The sequence below is a fragment of the Panthera onca genome, chromosome F2 (assembly GCF_046562875.1).
Source record: "Panthera onca isolate mPanOnc1 chromosome F2, mPanOnc1 haplotype 2, whole genome shotgun sequence".
NCBI classification, from domain to species: domain Eukaryota; kingdom Metazoa; phylum Chordata; class Mammalia; order Carnivora; family Felidae; genus Panthera; species Panthera onca.
The window spans coordinates 27,864,301-27,884,070 of NC_138356.1; the positions used below are offsets into that span (position 1 = coordinate 27,864,301).

Consider the following 19,770-nt stretch of genomic DNA (forward strand, 5'->3'; position numbering starts at 1 on the left):
TTATTTAAATCTCACATGTATACTACCTCTTCTAGGAAGTAGATGGTATAAATGTGCTAAGGTGATTGAAATAACATGATCAGGTACCAGCAGTGAAACTGGGAACAAATTTCCTGGGTTGAATTTTGAATTCTGACCAAGACACTAAGAGAAGGGATGAGAACTGGTGAGAAGACTGGAAAGCTATTCACAGCAGGAGAAAGCACTCATGTAAGCATTGTACTGCTTTAAGAACTGTGAACCCTAAGGGGTGCCTGGGTGGCTCAGTTGGTTAAGCATCTGACTTCAGCTCAGGTCATGATCTCATGGTTCGTGATTTCGAACCCCGCTTTTCTTTTTTTTTTTTTTTTTTTTTTTTTTTTTATTTATTTTTGGGACAGAGAGAGACAGAGCATGAACGGGGGAGGGGCAGAGAGAGAGGGAGACACAGAATCGGAAACAGGCTCCAGGCTCCGAGCCATCAGCCCAGAGCCTGACGCGGGGCTCGAACTCACAGACCGCGAGATCGTGACCTGGCTGAAGTCGGACGCTTAACCGACTGCGCCACCCAGGCGCCCCATCGAACCCCGCTTTTCTATACTGACAGTGAGGCGCCTGCTTGGGATTCTCTCTCTCTCTCTCTCTCTCTCTCTCTCTCTCTCTGGTCCTAACCCACTTGCATGTTCTCTCTCTCTCTCTCTCTCTCTCTCTCTCTCTCTCTCTCAAAAATAAATAAATAAATACAGAAGAACTGTGAACCCTGTGGGGTTCCGATGAAAACTGAAAGGAGGTTTCTTCTTACAGTTTGAAAAAATATATAAACTGGTATCTCTTCATCTCCTAGTGTTTAAACATGACTGTTTTTTAGATGTGTTGAAATAACTAATCCAAACTCTCTTTCAGCTCTAGAATAAATGTTTATATCACAGAGGTAGAGTCCATGGAGCCATTTTCCCAAATCCATAAATACAACCCCACCTCCCTACCCTCCTTTTTAAAGTGTTTTACACTCTGGAAAAACAAACAACAGCAACAACAAACACAGTTTCCTTTTATCCATAGTTACTATTCATCTAGTCAAGAAAACCCAACTTGATATATTTATGCCAAAGTATAAATGAAATTTATTATTCATTTAATTAGTTCTTCCCATAAAATTCTATTTATCCCTACAACATATATTATCACACAAAGAATTTTGGTAGTATTATAGTATCAGCTTGATAATCTAGATCATCTGACTGTGTTCTCCATTTAAATAACATTACATGAATCTTTCTGAAGGAATATTATAATTAATCTGCCCAAAAAAATTTATAATTCTCTGCTTTCACACATATTTGGCATCATTTTGACTTTCACTACTCATTTACTGTGTTTGCAAGCCTTTTTTGTTAAAATAGCTGGTACACAAATCATTTCCTGGTTGCCACATGTGGAATGCTGATTTTATTTGCATTTGAGACTTACTAGCCTTTACAACTAGCAGAGTCTACGGACTTGAAAGAAAAACAGTGCTTCCTTTTGGCACTTTCAGAAAATATCTCCAAATCTGCATTACTGCTTAAAGAAAACTGATTTATCATTGTAAATTTATGACACTTCTTTTTGCTAATCAAATGTAAATTAGACTATGAACTATATAAACTGACAATTAGTGTATATATTATAAATATAACTATATTGTAAATTAACTATAATCTGTCTTTTTTCCCCACCAAAGCAAAAGAAAATAACATTCTTTGGAAAGAAAGAAAGAAAGAAAGAAAGAAAGAAAGAAAGAAAGAAAGAAAGAAAGAAAGAAAGAAAGAAAGAGAAAGAAAGGGAGAAAGAAAGAAAGAGAAAGAAAGAAAGAAAGAGAAAGAAAGAAAGAAAGAAAAGGAAAGAAAAGAAAATAGTTTTCCTACCCGCATCTTGAATCACTGGCTCTCTTCTTTGAAAGTTCTGAATAAGATATATTTTTATCCATTGGAATCAAGAAAAATCTAGCTTAGCCATCCCTTTGAGTAATAACTTATCTCACATTGAAATATCTTAATACATACCAACAGTAATAGCTTAAGTGATAAATATTACTGGCATGGAGATATGATTTATCAAGGAGAATGTACTGGAAGTGGAGATGGGCAGTGACAGAACAAAAATAATTTTTAACTACACGTTGCCTTGATATTTAGACCATTAACTAAGAAATCATATGAAGAGCATGAAAACAGATTTCATTCATTTCAAGGAAGCAGAATACTGGCTCATCACTTAACATTTACTAGGCATATTCTCATAGTATTGAAGGTTATGTACATCATTTAATTTAACCACATCCTTCTATAATAGTGTTATCCCTGTTTGCATATAGGAAACAGGCTCAGAAAGATTAAGAATGTTACCTAATTCTAGTAAGCAGCAAAACCTAAACTGATCTAATTCCAGAGCAAAGCTCTTTTCTGCCATCAGTGTGGATCTTTATTTCTGAGAATTGATGAACTCTTATGAGCATTCTTCTAGAAAAAATGCATAAAGAAACAACACATGGGATGATATAACAGTACAAAGCTCACTAAATGATTGGTGGGTTTAGAGTTGCTTCTGCTGGTAGAGCTTTTGCAAAATCACTTTCCTCTGAGATAGTATGCTTTCAATATTTTCTCTCAAGACTTTCCTAAATTATACATATCAGAAAGCTATTTTGCTTCAAGGCTAAAAAAAAAATGAGTGTTTTAAACTATACTTGGTGCCAGTGTTGTACTATATACTCTACATCTGTCAGGATCCAAGCTGTGTCCACAAACTGCCCACTATGCTGTGTCTTCTTTCTTATTGTGAAGTAGATATAATTTAAAAATTGTGAGGGAAAAAGAAGAGAGAAACACTGTCTCTCGGTCCCAAACATCATACTGTTAGCCTACCCTGGTGCCCTGGGCTAGTTCTTTCTCACTTTTGTTGCCCCTTAGTACAGAGAGTGCATTTTTGTGATCCTTTCTCACAGTCTTCTCTCCAAGTGCATCTTTCGTAAACGCAAGCCTTTTCAAGCAGTTACTTTGTACCAGGTGGTCTTATGTATAATTTTGAATTATATGTAAAATTTTGTACTTATCAGTAGGGTCCTTGAAGACAATACAGCGTAATGGTTAAGAAAGTTGGTGATCTGGGGCACCTGGGTGGCTCAGTCGGTTAAGCATCCGACTTCAGCTCAGGTCATGATCTCATGGTTCGTGAGTTTGAGCCCCATGTCTGTGCTGACAGCTCGGAGCCTTGAGCCTGCTTCAGATTCTGTATCTCCCTCTCTCTCTGCACCCCCCCCCCCACTTGCAGTCTGCCTCTCTCTGTCTCTCAAAAATAAATACATGTAAGAATAAAATTAAAAAAAAAAAAAAAAGAAAGTGATCTACTGACTGCCTACACCCCTGACTAGCTATGTAACCTTGAAGCCCTTAAAAGTATCAGACTTCTTATGTGGCAAATGGGATAATAAATGCACCTACTGCATAGAGTTAATGTGTAAATTAATATAACATGAGATGGTACATGTTATGCATTAGCACAGTGCCTTGCTCTTATTAGTAATAGCTGCTCTTATTACTATTCACTCTGTATTCCCAGTCTCAGCTAGTGCCTAACATATAGTAGTTTTTTAGCAAATACTTAATGAAATCGAACTAGTTCTGAAATTTAAGTGTTGCATCCACATCCCTCCCACCACCACTTCTCCCACAGAAAGGAAGAATAGACAGAGGAAGAGAACTGGCATGTGCTCTTTTCTTACTCTAGACCTCTCATCCAGCCCCGATCAATAAAATGATATTCCTGAACCTCAACAAGTTTGAGAATTTTTCAAATCACATTATTTGAAAATAGTTGGGTTCCCTAACTTATCATGCCCCAGGTCCACAGAGTCACCAAGCTTATATTAATGCAATATAGTTGAGACTAATGGTGATAATTAATGAACCATTTATGAGTCATTGGGGATTTTTAAAATTTATTATCCACACCTCATAGAGGTACAGCTATTCTGTTTTTGTAGTAGACTCAACAGTCAAGGTAATCTTTTAAAAAACACAAATCAGATGATATCACTGCCTGCTTCTTACCTCTAACAACTATCTACTGTGAAGAGAAAAATATAAACCATTGAGTGAGGCTTAGGAGCACTGTATGCTCTGGCCACTTTTGTTATCGTTCCCCAACCTTCACCTGGTTCCAGGCACATTTTCCTCACAGGTTTGCATTTGCTGGTACTTGTACCTAGACCATTATCCCTCTAATCATTAACATTTCAATTCAAAGGGCCACTATTGTTTTGGCCAGATACCTGCCTCTTCAGTGCCTCTCTATCCCATTATCCAGTTATATTTCTGTCACTTATATGAAATTTATCAATGTGTTTACTCTTCTTCCCCCACCTCTGGGGCATTTGATTAAGAGCAAGGACTTGGTGCTTTCTCCTTCACCATTGAATCCTCTGAGGCTTTCAACAGAGACTGGGGCATGGAAAGTGCTTAGGAAATGTGTGTTTAATAAATGAGCAAATATGTGAATGAATGAAAAAAATGTGGAACAATAGAATAAGAATATTTCTCTTTCAAAAGAACAGAGAAATAATTTCATTCAATAAGAATCAATCACACTTAGTTACTGATTTATGACTTAGTAGTTTGCATTCAGTAAAAATGTTCCATTCATTGCTTTCTGGTACTTTATATGTCATTAATTAAATTTTGCTCATTTTAAGGCCAATCCATGAGACATCATTTAACTTGCCTTCTCTAAACTCTTTAACTTACCCAGCATTAACTCAATTCAGGACGTCACCAATTACTGCTCATGTGACACTGGGTAATCATACTTAACCGCTCAGTGCCTGTTTCTTTATTTGTAATATGGAATAATAATAAGACTTATCTCATAGGTTTATGAGGAGGGTAAACTCATATATAATGTGTATAATGTATATAATGTATATAAATATATATAATGGTATATATATATAACAGTATATAAATATGTATAAATTATATAGATTTGTATATAATTTACTATATAAATTTGTATGTAACAGTATATGTATATATATATGTACATATATATACATATACTGTTACATACAAATTTATATATATATACATATATATATACATACATATATACATATATATATACATACATATATATACATATATATATATATATAAAACTGTCTTAAAATAGTGTCTGGCTCATGGAAGCATTATAGAAGTATTGATTACTGCTATTAGCATTATTATGAAAACTAAATGTTGAGAACAATCCCTCATTAGTTGTATATTGCATGAAGATAACTAAAACTAATAGAATATTTAGATATGAGATTAAAGAAGGGGAGCCACTAAAATATACCGAGATAGAAGATTAAGAGGGTATAAAAGCATAGAAGCATAAAAACAAAGTTTTTTGCTTTTGTTTTCTTTTTTAAGGAAGAAAGAGCCTAGAAATATGAGGACCAAAACTGTCCATTGGTTGTGTTGACATGGAGATAGCTGGTGACATTTATAAGTAAAATTTCAAGGCAGTGGGCAAAGAGGTTGGGGTGAGAGAAGCCAGATGGAACTAAATTATAGAATAAATGGGATGTGAAGAAATGGGAACAGTATATGAAGATACTTTTGAAAAGCTCAGCCATGAATTAGATAAGGAAGATAGGCAGGGATCAAGAGAAGATGTTGAGTATATTTTTTAACATTTTAAGTAGGAGTTACTTAGTCTAGAAGTTGAATTTTGATGGGAATAATTCGTAAGGAGTTTTCAAGTTGTGGAAAATGCAGTGCTGCAAAGTACTTGAGAAGATGAGAGAAAATGGAATACCCGCTATGTATAGTGAAAATGGCTTTTTACTTTAACTCTTACAACAAAAAGGAATACAAAGATCTGTACGAATGCTAATGAATTAATGGATTCGACAGTGAGTTATTTACTGACTTCTATTTTCTTTTTTTTTAGTATGTTTTTAAATGTTTATTTATTTTTGAGAGAGAGAGACAGAGTGCGAGCAGAGAAGGGTCAAAGAGAGAGAGAGACACAGAATCCGAAGCAGGCTCCAGGCTCTGAGCTGTCAGCATGGAGCCTGATGTGGAGCTCCAATTTAGGAACCAGGAGATAATGATCTGAGCCGAAGTCAGATGCTTAACCGACTGAGCCACCCAGGTGCCCCAGTGACTTCTATATTCTTAATGAGATATGAGACAACTCATCTCCTAAGAACAAGGGAGATAGAGAGGATAGAGGGAAATTTCAGGAGACTGGGGAAGATTTGTAAAAAAAAAAAAAATTAGTCCTTTAAGGACAATTAAAAAGAACTTACTAGTAAGTCAGAGCCATATTTCCAGTCTTGAAAACCCCATTTGAAATTGGTAATCTTTAATTTATTGGAATACCAATTTGCCTTTGCCATGTAATTTTTCTCTCCAACTACCTGGCTATAAGTTATGAAGAGGTAGAAAAGTTAAAGATGGCAGTGAAGAGAAAATACAATTATGGGGTACCTGGTGGCTCAGTTGGTTAAACATGTGACTTCAGCTCAGGTCATGGTCTCGAGGTTCATGAGTTCGAGCCCCAGATTCGGCCCTTCACTGACAGTGCTGGGTCTGCTTGGGATTCTCTCTGTCTGCCTCTCTCTCTGCCCTTTCCCCACTCATGCTCTCTTGCTCTCAAAATAAATAAACTTAAAAAAAAGAGAGAAAACATGATTAGTATTTGAAATATGTATGTGATATTCAACCTCAATAGTTGTGTAAAAATTCAAAGAAATGGAATGTGAGGTTTCAGTTTATTAATATAACAAAATAAAAAATTTTATATATATTTTGTATTGACAAAGATCTTGGTAATATAATTTGATTTCATCTTTTGAAAAGTAATTTGGCAATATCTCACAAGATGAAAAGGTCATAGGTTTTACATAATAATTCTAAGTCTGGAAGCTTTAATAAATAATTGATATTTAGAAAATTATTATATAAAGGTGTTCATTGTCAGGTCATACCTAATAACAAAAAATTTGAAACATCTTTAATAGTCAACAATAAGAAAATATTTTAGTTAGTTATATCTCCTTAGTAGAAAATTCATTATTATAATTACAAGAAAATGCAGCAAAATAGAATGCTTAATGAAGAAATCTGATTTCAAAATCATGTTTACCTTGTGACAACTATGTAAATATATGAATATTTATTATAAATTAAACCAAAATAAAAATTTTAAAATTCTGTAACAGTATGAGAATTTTGTTTTTGTTTCAAAATAATATTTAACATGGTTCTTTTTATAATTTTACTTTTTAAGAGAAGCAGTGAGGAATTTTCTACCACTTTTCTTAAGACTTTCTGATTACCACATCATGTTACATTTCATACTTTCAGATCAAGTCAACAATTCTATCATCAGGGATTAGATTTATTTTATAGTTCATATTCCAAGTTATTTGATATAAAAAGACCAGATGCAATTGTAAGTGCTTCAAAAATATCATTTCAAGATCTTTTTTTTTTTTTTTTTTGCTTAGTCTCTCCTAGTATGGAGATTAAGAAAACTACTTAAAATTGCTAGCCATTCATTTCTACTTTTCTTATTTTTATTCACTTATCTTCACAGAAATGGAAACAAATGAGTCTTCCAGGTACATCTGCCAATTTCTTAAATCCTCTATTATCCACATTATGAAACCGCACTGATATGAATGCCTCCAGTATTTTCAGAGCTCTTCAGTTACTGAATTATACTTTGACTGTCTGCAATAAGTATCTTATGTAAGTGTAAAATTTCAACTCAACTTATGGAAACCTTTTAAGCTCTTAGTTCAAAAGTGAGAGATCCTTAGTTCAGCCTTATGATTAACAATTATTTCCATAGTTAGGAGCTCCTAAATTATTGATGGATACCTGGCAGTACTCACCATTTCTCAGAAGTTCCCTATTACTCTCTCTCTCTCTCCCACTTCCTCTCTCTCTCTCTCTCTCTCTCTCTCTCTCTCTCTCACACACACACACACACACACACACACACACACACACACACACACATTGTGATTAGAAGCATAGGCTGTGGCATCATAAAATCTAAAGTTCTAATTCCAGTTGTGCTGTTTCTGGGCCATTTCATTATAGGTGAGTAACCTAATCTGTGAGTCTTTTTATTTTTATCTATAAAATGGAGATTCCAATTATAACAGACAATCCTCAAAACATCCCTAATCATTTTAGAGTTTCTTTTACAGAGTCAGATACAAAGCAGGCACTCAATATATGGATAGGATTTTTATTACTTTTTTATTATTTAGGTTTTGCTTTTCCCTGAGTCTGTGAGCCCCCATAATGAAATGTAATTTCCAGTAAATTGAGTAACACTTGTTATTAGCAAAGATTTTAACTGAGTTGATTATTTTTCAGTGCAACCCAGATTAGTTTTCTGCCTTTTTTTTTTTTTTGCCTTATGTAGGTGTTCAGTAAAGATTCATTTAATAAATAATTGAATGAATAAATGAGTGCATTTATTATATAAATTATATCATTATATCAATGAGAATAAATACTAGTTCTTGAGAAAGTAGAACAAATATAACACAGGGGAAAAGGTGAGAAAGGGGTCAATGGAAAAAAAATGGCAAACTCACTTTTGTGCCCAGTGTCAGAGTAGAAGAACTGCCCTGTTTTCAAAAGCATGAAGGAGAATTTGCTAAATAACATACCTTAACTGTTCTTAAAAGTTAAGCATAACATTCCCTGATGATTTTTGTATTTTTCACCAATAAAAATAATCTGAGATTAGCCATATTAGAGGTAGAATCACGTTCAATGACATTATGTACTCTAAATTTCACTGTACTTTAGACATTGCTTACAATCAATGTTTATGATAATCTCTGCCCTTTGAAGTGGAATCATGCCCATGGTACATATTAGTCATATAAAGGTAGCGTAGTATGAGGTAGTATTTTTCAGGTAAAGTTACTCTTTTCCCCAATTCCATATTGTACATGTTGGAAGAACATCATTATGCTCAGCCCACAACTAAGGAGTGAGGAGTTATGCTTAAGGTGGAGTATCTGCATAAACTATTTGGAATTTTGCATTGGAGATTTATCTGTTTTCCCCCATTTAATTATGCATTCCATTATTCATTTTTATCAGTAAGAACTCATGGATTTTTATTTTATACTTTGGGTTATAATGTAATGCTACTTTATTGCTGAAACTGTTCTGGTTGTGACCAATCTGAACACTTTCAGTTGGCTCTTGTGCGACTTTGCTATGTCCCCATCCATATACGTCTGTATTTTTTAGTACTTCATTGTTTCTTTGAAAGAGGGTCTAGGCTCATCTTTTATATTTACTGTCCCAGTCTGAGAATCAGCCATTTTTCCAAGGAGCCCTAGATCCTTTTATTGGGGAATGGTATTAGACACTAAGATCTGGGGGGAGGTATGCTCATTCCTGCTAGGGTGTCATTGCTTCTAGGTCTGACTGAGCAAAGAGAAAGATGTGTGTATACTAGCCATGTATATACACCTATCTATAAACATTTCTGTACATAATCATGTGTGTCAATATTAAGTGAAACATGAATGTATATTGAAGTTTCCATCTCTGATCTATTACCACATAGATCATTCTTGCCTCATTCCTTGCTTATTTTTAAATTTCAAATCCAACAAAACACTTGACTTTTAAATGTATGAAAATCCACATTTTCAACATCAATAGACTACCTGACATCTGCTTCCAATAAGATGGGGTAGCCCATTTCTCCCAGGTCCTCACACTTAAAACTAAAACCCTGAACACAGCATAAAAAACAAGCATAGGAAGACACTTAAAGATGGAAATAAGGTGGACTTACTAGGAACCTTAGGACTTGAGGAATGATATGGCAATGACTTCCCTGTTTCCTATTGCTCCCTATATATCCTGCAGAGGACACTGCAGGAACCTCTGACCCATAACCACCAACAGAACAAGAGACGTAAAAAAGTCTCAAGGAAAATCTGGTCTACCGAGCCAAAGTCTGAGGAAAAGGGTTGCTAACACCAGAAAGTCATTTTGGTAATACATGCACTGCTCAAGCCAAATACCAATGGAAAAGTTGAATTCACCACCTATGCCCCCTGGTTTTCGTGGGACCAAGCGAGGACCTGATTTTCAATACCATCCCACTCTTGCCCTCCAAAAGCAGGCAGCACTCTGGTTCTCCTACCAGGCTACTTCAGTGTGGCCCAGCAGTGAGCTGAGCCTCCACCCCTATCAATCAGCAAAGAGACTTAAGAAGGTGGCCTGACAAGGCTAGTTAACACTGGACTGCCCTCACACAGTCTTAGGGTCCAGTTTGGGAGCTTAGCCTCCACCTCTACTTGAAATCAATAATAGGATGTTGCAAGTTGAAGCTAATAGACACTCTACTTTGACACTCTACTTTGACAGGGTGACACCACCCTGTCACCTGGTGTCAGTAAGACCCAGTAGGGTGCAGAATGCCTATTCTCTTCCTAAAGCACTAAGATAGAATGAGGTGGCACAAAGCAGGGCTGGTTCTCTTCCCACCCTGGTGTCAGCAGAGAGCTGAGCCTTTGCCCACAACCAGCATCAATGGAAAGAGATGGTGTGAAGAAAGACAATTAACACTTCCCTTCCACCTCCCCTAATGTCAGGGGACCTGCTGGGGAGCTGAACCTCCATCCCACTTATAGGAAATAGGATGCTATGAATGGTCCTACTTTGGGGTGGTGGGGGACAGGTATCAGCAGGGCAGGAGGAGAGAGGAGAGCTGAATTTCTATCACATCTGTCTGCAGTGAACCATGTGAATCAGTGCCCACTTTTGCTGAAGTATTGTCAATAGGGCCCAGTGGAAAGCTGTACCTACGTATTCCCACCCCAGTCTTCATGCCACATCTCAATATAGGGATCTTGCTGCTTAAAATAATAATAATAAGATTAAATAAAATTCAGATTCATATAATACTCAAAATGTTCAAATATAATTGAAAATTACTCATCAGGCCAAGAACCAGGAAATCACAAAACAAATGAAAAAATACAAACAACATGCACCAACACCAAGATAAATCAGGTGTTGGAATTATCTAAAAAGGATTTCAAATAAGCTATCATGTAAATGCTTCCAGTAAGCAATTATGTATTCCTTGAAACAAATGGGGAAAAAATAGAAAATGTAAGCAAAGAAGTGGAAATTATAACAATAAAAACAAATGAAAATGATAAAACTGAAAAATACAATAACCAAAATAAAAATCTTATTAGATAGGCTTTAGAGTGGAGATGACAAAGTCTAGAATCATTAACTTGAAGATAGATCAATAGAATTCATCAGATCTGAGAAACAGAAAACCAGACTGGGAGATGGAGGTGAAGAAGGAAAAGGATCTCAAGAACCTGTAGAGCAATAAAAAAAAAGAGCTAACACTCAGGGCACATGGTGGCTCAGTCGATTAAGTGTCTTACTTTGGCTCAGGTCATGATTAAATGTTTTGTGGGTTTGAGCCTCATGTGGGCTCTGTGCTGACAGCTCAGAGCCTGGAGCCTGCTCTTGATTCTGTGTCTCCCTCTTTCTGCTCCTTCCCCACTCATGCTCTGTCTCTCTCTGTCTCTCTCTCTCTCAAAAATAAATGTTAAAAAAAAAAAAAGAGCTAACATTCATATTACCAAAGTCCCAGAAAGAAACGAGAGCAAGTAGGACTGACAGAGTATTCAAAGAAATAATGACTAAAAGGTACCCAAATTTGTAAAAGACATAAACCTGAAGATTCAAGAATCTGAGAAACTCCAAATAGGATAAACACAAAGATATCCTTGCCAAGACACATCATTATTAAACTTAGAAAAAATAAAGACAAAAATATCTTGAAAGCAGACGAGGAGAAACAATGTACTACTTACAGAGAAACATCAGTTCCAATGACAGAACATTTCTTTAATATTTTTTTAATGTTTTATTTATTCTTTTTTTTCAATGTATGAAGTTTATTGTCAAATTGGTTTCCATACAACACCCAGTGCTCATCCCAAAAGGTGCCCTCCTCAATGCCCATCACCCACCCTCGCCTCCCTCCCACCCCCCATCAACCCTCAGTTTGTTCTCAGTTTTTAACAGTCTCTTATGCTTTGGCTCTCTCCCACTCTAACCTCTTTTTTTTTTTCCTTCCCCTCCCCCATGGGTTTCTGTTAAGTTTCTCAGGATCCACATAAGAGTGAAACCATATGGTATCTGTCTTTCTCTGTATGGCTTATTTCACTTAGCATCACACTCTCCAGTTCCATCCACGTTGCTACAAAGGGCCATATTTCATTCTTTCTCATTGCCACGTAGTATTCCATTGTGTATATAAACCACAATTTCTTTATCCATTCATCAGTTGATGGACATTTAGGCTCTTTCCATAATTTGGCTATTGTTGAGAGTGCTGCTATAAACATTGGGGTACAAGTGCCCCTATGCATCAGTACTCCTGTATCCCTTGGGTAAATTCCTAGCAGTGCTATTGCTGGGTCCTAGGGTAGGTCTATTTTTAATTTTCTGAGGAACCTCCACACTGCTTTCCAGAGCGGCTGCACCAGTTTGCATTCCCACCAACAGTGCAAGGGGTTCCCGTTTCTCCACATCCTCTCCAGCATCTATAGTCTCCTGATTTGTTCATTTTGGCCACTCTGACTGGCGTGAGGTGATATCTGAGTGTGGTTTTGATTTGTATTTCCCTGATGAAGAGCGACGTTGAACATCTTTTCATGTGCCTGTTGGCCATCCGGATGTCTTCTTTAGAGAAGTGTCTATTCATGTTTTCTGCCCATTTCTTCACTGGGTTATTTGTTTTTCGGGTGTGGACTTTGGTGAGCTCTTTATAGATTTTGGATACTAGCCCTTTGTCCGATATGTCATTTGCAAATATCTTTTCCCATTCCGTTGGTTGCCTTTTAGTTTTGTTGGTTGTTTCCTTTGCTGTGCAGAAGCTTTTTTATCTTCATAAGGTCCCAGTGGTTCATTTTTGCTTTTAATTCCCTTGCCTTTGGGGATGTGTCAAGTAAGAAATTGCTACGGCTGAGGTCAGAGAGGTCTTTTCCTGCTTTCTCCTCTCGGGTTTTGATGGTTTCCTGTCTCACATTCAGGTCCTTTATCCATTTTGAGTTTATTTTTGTGGATGGTGTGAGAAAGTAGTCTAGTTTCAATCTCTGCATGTTGCTGTCCAGTTCTCCCAGCACCATTTGTTAAAGAGACTGTCTTTTTTCCATTAGATATTCTTTCCTGCTTTGTCAAAGATTAGTTGGCCATACGTTTGTAGGTCTAGTTCTGGGGTTTCTATTCTATTCCATTGGTGTATGTGTCTGTTTTTGTGCCAATGTTTTATTTATTCTTAAGAGAGAGAGGAGAGAACGTGAGCAGGGGAGGGACAGAGTGAGAGAGAGACACAGAATCTGAAGCAGGCTGCAGGGTCTGAGCTGTCAGCACAGAGCCTGATGCAGAGCTTGAACTCAATGAGCCATGAGATCATGACCTGAGCTGAAGTCGGATGCTTAACTGACAGAGCCACCTAGGCGCCCCCAGAATATTTCTAATCTGAAGCTTGGAGCGAGAACATTGTCATAATATTTTTCAAGTACTGAAAGAAATGTCAGTCACAAATTCAGAAATTCTATATTTACTTTCTTGTTTGACTTATATCAATGGACTACTAAGTAATCTTTCTATATCCAGAATTGCCATCACCCTTCCCCAACAATCCAGCCACTGAAAGAAAACACAGGCAAATTTTTCTTACAAAAACTTCTGATTATGTTATGAAAATCAACTTTTCTCTCTCTTCTAACTTTAACTTTCCAGTTAAAATCCTTCAGTGCATTTACCTCTTCCTTAGGATAAAATCTTGCATTCTAACTGTATTAGTCTATTTGCACTGCTATAACAAAATACTACAGAGTGGGTGGCTTATGAACAATGGAATTATTGTTCTGGAGTCTGGAAGTCCAAAATCAGGGCAGCATGGCTGGGTGAGGGTCCTTTTCTGGGTCACAAATTTGTCATTGTATCAAGTGGCAGAAAGTGGTAGGGAGCTCAGTGGGGTCTCTTTTACAAAATCACCAATCCCATTCAAGAGGGCTCCACCCTCATGACCTAATCACCTCCCAAAGGCCCCACCAACTAATACCATTACATTTGGGGATTAGGATTTCAACGCATGAATTTGGGGAGAACACAAACATTCATACCATGGCACTACTACATGGACCATTCGTGATCTGGTTTCTAACTCTTTCTCCATGTTCTTATTATACTCCAGTGAGTATACTGATTGTATATGTAATTCCTTTCTAGTCTAATCCTTAACTATTCTTTTTCTTGCTACCATGAATTTCTCTCCTCTTTATCTCAAAAACCACTCCTCATTCATGTTACATATCCATCTCACATAGTGCCTTCTACAATAAACCCTGCTGATACTCACATACCACTGCCCACAGCATGAATTATGGTCCTGCTATGTCTTCCTATAACATGCTGTAATAATTTATGTTATAATTATGGATTTACTTATCTGGGTGTCCTAATGCATTGCATTCCAGATGGTAAGATAATGCTTTTAATAATGGTAACACTGGTGTCTAGTATACCTATGGCATATTTTAGGTGTTCGGTAAATGCTTGTTGAATGAATGAATGATCAACTTGAAATCTTAATCATTCACTTTTTAAATATCTATCAAAGACACCCAGTTTTCCAAAAAGATTGGGGACTTGAGATCTTAGACTTGATTTAATAATGGAAATTGTTGATCTATTAGTGCTTAAATGCCTCAAAGTAAAACCATTAACCCAAGAACTTAAGGTTTTCCACTTGGACTTTCAAGCTAGTCATTAATATCCCCATCCCCACTGTATCAGATGCTGTCGGTGCTCCCCAGCACTCATCATTGCAGTAAAGACTGATAGAATCATGCTATCACCTGCAATTATCTACCCTGTACAGGCCAGAAGTGCCCAAGAGATGATGTATGTGGGTGTAGCTTTCAACCAATGACAGTTTCTCACCCACTATTGGGGTAACTGAATCACACTCTGTAGTCTCACAGAACTCCCCTGAAGGACTGACAGCAGTTCTCCCCAGGAGTAATCTGTTCAGTAAAGCACCACTACTGGCTTCCTCCCATGCCTCTATTCTCAGTTCCCACTCCACTTCTGGGTTTCCTGGGACTACCTCCCAGATAAACAGTTTGCATTCAAATTCTCTTCAAGTTCTGCTTCTAAGGGAATTCAATCTCAAATAATTTATAGCCTCGTAATGATTCACTAGTCCTTGCAGAGTCTCACTGTAAAAGTATCAAGGCATGGCACATTATGTGTCACTCTTCCTAGATCCTATTATAAACAGATAGGAAAGAACATAACTTTGAAGAGAAAAATAATTTATGAGAATGGTCAATGGATAAAGGGAAGGTAAGTTAGATAGTGCCATTTGTTTTCCATTAATGATGCTTTGGAATTTATCAGCAGATTGTCTGTAACAGGTGTGACTATAATTTGTGGAGATTGCTTCCTCAACTACTCAGAAAACTGCTATTATTATTTTGGAAGCACAGCTTTAGGACTTTATTGCTTCACTTGTAGCCAGCCTTTCCTTTTACCCTAATATCTCTTTTTCTAAATCACTGACTAGCATTCAACAGATTTATTCTCTCCCCATCTCCCCATCTCAAGAGAAGACACATCCTTGTGCTACCCAGAGACATTCACACTCTTATGTATCCATCAGTGCTTGAAAAGAGGAGCTCATGGTACATGTGTGCAGTGAATATTATACATTAAAGGTCTCTGTGAAATATACTTCTCTAAGTTCCTATGTTTATGAATAATTTAATCAAAGTAATAGTTTACTAAAGATCTAGGTGAAGACTGAAGAAAGGAAGTAAATTTTACAGAAACAGAAAACTTGCCTTTTTTGCCTTTTGTGTTGTAATGATCAAAGGATAACGGGGCTTTCTTTTTGCTTGGCTTGAAGGCAAAATACAACCTAAACCCTTGTCATATTCACTTCTGAGTTAGCAAACTTATAAACTGGATATAAACTTATAACGCAGAAGTTTATACTGCTTAGGAACCCTACATTTGGACATTTACTTAAAATTTTAAAAAATTGAGATCTCTAAGTAAAAATAAATGTCCCTTTCTCTTGCTGTCTCCATTTTAGTTTCCTGAGTTTCTGGAAGGCCTGGTTTCCCCAAAGGAGCAGTTTCTGATAGAAGTCTTAAAGTCTGACCCAAGAGGGGAAAAAAAAATCAAGTATAGCCAATGAATTAAGGACAAGAAGGTTTCCAATCAGGTAGGAACACTTAGTCTCACATTCAACCACCTCAGAAAAAGTATACTGATGGCTGGATAAGACATGACTATTTGGAAAATGATGGATATATAACATACAAGGAAGTTGTCTGCAATTCCCTATGGTGTTTATCAGAGAGTACCTTGGAGGGAAATGAATACAATAACAGTATGATGCTTTTTTCCATTTTTAGCTCACTGTTGCCTAGTACATATAGTGATCTTGGTGACTGGTTTAATCCTGGGAGGTTAGTCATGTGGAGCAGCAGATTAATCTTTTTGTTACTTTCTCCTAAGACAAATCATATTCTAGGTTGTCTTCATGACCTTTTAGTTACTTATCAAAATTAAGGGCTATGATGACAACAAGTCTAAGTAAGGAACAGCTGCAGTCAATGGTGTGAAGGTTCTTGTTGGGGCACACTTAGTTTTGGTCTTGGCAAAAAGTAAGTGTACCTAGGGAGTTAAAAGGGAGGAAAATGGGGCATGGGAATTTACCTATGCATGTCAAAACTGCACTAACCACTGTATTTTTCATTAGCAATTTCAGATAAAACCCTAAAGCAAACTTAATAAAGATATCTCATTGTATGGCAAGACAAAAGACAGTAGTGACATCAAAATCAGGGCCTATCCATCTCATTCGCAGTTATATTCAGCGTTTACCATATCACCTGGTCTGTACTCAGTACTCAATATAAGACCCATGTTGAATGACTTATGGATGAATGAATGAGAAAAGTTAATGTGTTAGAAAATGTGTTTTATCCTTATATTTCCTTGTGTGTCGACTTCTGTATTCTCAGGATCCAGCACTGTAACTGACACTTTGAATGTAAGCAATAAAATTTGTTGCAAGAATGGATCAGTCCCCATGATTCTAAGGATAATTATAAGACCAAGACAGACCCCATATTGCGAAGGTCTATGACAGAAGTATCCATTAGTTGAAAGTCTAGATCTCACACTACTGATATAGCTGAAGAATTTATCTAGTTTTAATTTTTTTTGAGTATAGTTGACACATTTGTTGTATAGTTGTAACATTCGTAATGTTACATTCGTTTTAGGTGTACAACATAATGATTCAACATCTCTCACCTATGCTCATCACAAGTGTAGCTATCGTCAGTCAGCATATAACACTATTACAATATCATTGACGATATTCCCCATGCTGTGCTTTTTATTCCTGACTTACTCATTTTATAACTGGCAGCCCATATCTCCATTCCCCTTCATGCATTTTGCCCATTCTCCTACTCCCATTCCCTCTGGTAGCTGTCAGTTTGTTCTTTGTATTTGTAGTTTCAATTCTTTTTATTTCTTATTTATTCATTTGTTTTTGTTTTTTAGATTCCATATATGAGTGAAATCATATGGTATTTGTCTTTCTCAACCTGATTTATTTTACTTAATACTACCATCTAGGTTCATCCATTTTGTCTCAAATGGCATGATCTTATCCTTTTTGATGATTGTGTAATATTCCTGTGCATATATGTGTGTGTGTGTGTGCGCGCGCGTGTGCGTGTGTGCGTGCACATGTGTGTGTGTATACCACATCTTTCTTATTCATTTGTCTGTTGATGGATACTTAAGTTGCTTCCATAGTTTGGTATTGTAAATAATGCTGCAACAAACATAGGGTGCATATCTTTTCAATTAGTGTGTGTTTTTTTGTTTTTTTTTTTGGTAAATACCCAGTAGTGGAATTATTAGATCATATGGTATTTCTCCATATTGTTTTCCATAGTAGCTGTACCAATTTATATTACCACCAACACTGAACAAAGGTTCCTTTTTTTCCACATACTCTCACCAACATTTGTTATTTCTTGTCTTTGATTTTAGTTATTCTGACAGGTGTAAGGTGACAACTCATTGTGGTTTTGATTTACATTTCCCTGATGATTATGACGTTGAGCATCTTTTCATACGTCTGTTGGCCATCTGTATATCTTCTTTGGAAAAAATGTCTATTTAGTTCTCTGCCCATTTTTGATTGGACTGTTGTTTTTTTTTTTTTTTTTTTTTTTTGGTATTGGGTTGTACAAGTTCTTTATATATTTTGGATATTGACCCCTTATTGGATATACAATTTGCAACCATCTTCTCCCATTCAGTACGCTGCCTGTTTGTTTTGTTGATGGTTTCCTTCACCATGCAAAAGCTTTTTATTTTGATGTAGTTCCAACAGTTTATTTTTGCTTTTGTTCCCTTCCCTTAGGAAACATACCTAGAAAAGTGCTGCTGCTGCTGCTGCTGATGTCAATGAAATTACTGCCTATGCTCTCTTCTAGGATTTTTATGGTTTCAGATCTCATATTTAGGTCTGTAATCCATTTTGAGTTTATTTTTGTGTATGGTATAAGAAAGTGGTCCAGTTTTATTCTTTTGCATGTAGCTCTTCAGTGTTCTCAGCATTGTTTACTGAAGAGACTTTTTTCCCATTGTACATTCTTGCCTCCTTTGTCATAGATTAATGGACCAAATAATTGTGGGGTTATTTTTGGGCTCTTTCTTCTGTTCCATTGATCTTTAGGTCTATTTTTGTGCCAGTACCATACTGTTTTGATTACTACAGCTTTGTAGAGAATTTATTTAGTTTTAATTATTTACATATCATCCCATTACATTAGACATATTATTAAATGACTCAATTATGGATAGAATATCCCCTGATAAGCTTCTGTGCCATATTATTTGCAAAACATGATTTCTGGAGCATTTTTAAAATGACAAAGATAAGGGCAATTTCAGAATCATTAACTTCTAAAATTGGTATTTATATTTTTCCACAGGTAGGTAGGATAGCCACAGTAGTGCATGAGTGGCTATTTCTCTATAATCTGCTGTTGCTATCTTCTGCATTTCCAAGAGACAACAAAAGTCATTTCATTAAAGAAAGAAATGTAAATTTTAGCATAATGAAGCTTCCACCAAACCACATGTACTCTCTCTCTCAGATATGAAGAGGAAGTAACCATCTAAAATACCACCTTGGAACTCATTGCAAAATAAGAGGAAATCCACTCATACTTAATTATTTTATTCTTTAATTGATATATGATATTCTGATATACTTATTAATAAAATCTAAGTTGCTAATGGGGAAATAGCTTTGTAATGCTTTTGTATTTATATGTATTTATCAATAATGTATGATATTACCTCCCCCACTCCATCTTTTTTCTGTACTCTCTTGAGGCAGGAGATGTAGTTATCAGTTGTTTTTAACATTCCTAGGCAGCCACAGGACTAGTATCACTTAATTAATGACAATAAATTATCCCAAAGTAGGATGTCTTTATATGGAAAAAAAAGCCCTCATGTGAAGAGGGAAAACTTTCATAGCTGAAAGATTTCAACTGTAAAAGATTAACTACTAAATATGTATGTTGTGTCAAAGTAGATTCCCTTTTCTATAATTAAT

The 19,770-nt window shown here is 36.2% G+C and overlaps 1 protein-coding gene across 2 annotated transcripts in view; it reads left to right on the forward strand.

The window, feature by feature from the left end:
* PKIA (cAMP-dependent protein kinase inhibitor alpha) overlaps positions 1 to 19,770 on the forward strand; it is a 95,419-nt gene that overhangs the window by 42,589 nt on the left and 33,060 nt on the right. The window contains exon 2 of one of the 2 annotated variants that reach the window (XM_060610771.2): positions 16,204 to 16,335. The exons of the other annotated variant lie outside the window; for it this stretch is intronic. The gene's annotated coding sequence lies outside the window, so the exon portion shown is untranslated. The remainder of the gene's footprint in view (positions 1 to 16,203; positions 16,336 to 19,770) is intronic. 2 annotated transcript variants of the gene reach the window in all.